The sequence below is a fragment of the Rhincodon typus genome, chromosome 48 (genome assembly GCF_021869965.1).
Source record: "Rhincodon typus isolate 14 chromosome 48, sRhiTyp1.1, whole genome shotgun sequence".
NCBI classification, from domain to species: Eukaryota; Metazoa; Chordata; class Chondrichthyes; order Orectolobiformes; family Rhincodontidae; genus Rhincodon; species Rhincodon typus.
The window spans coordinates 5,171,644-5,172,018 of record NC_063379.1 but is presented as its reverse complement, the minus strand read 5'-3'; the positions used below and the strand labels follow the sequence as shown (position 1 = coordinate 5,172,018).

The 375-nt window shown below is 44.3% G+C and overlaps 1 protein-coding gene across 1 annotated transcript in view; it reads left to right on the top strand.

Annotated features, from left to right (window-relative positions):
- The window catches only part of LOC125488016 (coxsackievirus and adenovirus receptor homolog), a 9,205-nt gene that overhangs the window by 2,240 nt on the left and 6,590 nt on the right, over window positions 1-375 (top strand). The window lies entirely within an intron of this gene.

The window sequence follows — 375 nt, the reverse complement described above, 5'->3', positions numbered from 1 at the left end:
GGGAAATAGACAGAGTGTGATTCCTGGGATAGCAAAATGGACAGAGCGTGATATCCCGGGATAGCGAAATGGACACAGATTGACATTCTTGGGCAGGTAAAGGGACTGAGTGTGGATTCTCCTACAAACAAGCAGATTTTCTGTCACTTTTGGTAATGCCTTTGTTTATCAGATAAAGACATGTATCAGATCGAACACACCTCTCTCTTTTCCAAATCTCAGTTTCCATACAACTGGTTCGACAACATTTTCATATGACATGGGGATCGGAGCTAGATTTACAGGGTGGAGACAGAATCCCAAAATAGCACACAGTATAATATACCACAGTGAGAGGGTTAATCCCCCTCCGATAGGGGAACAGACTGCCCGGTG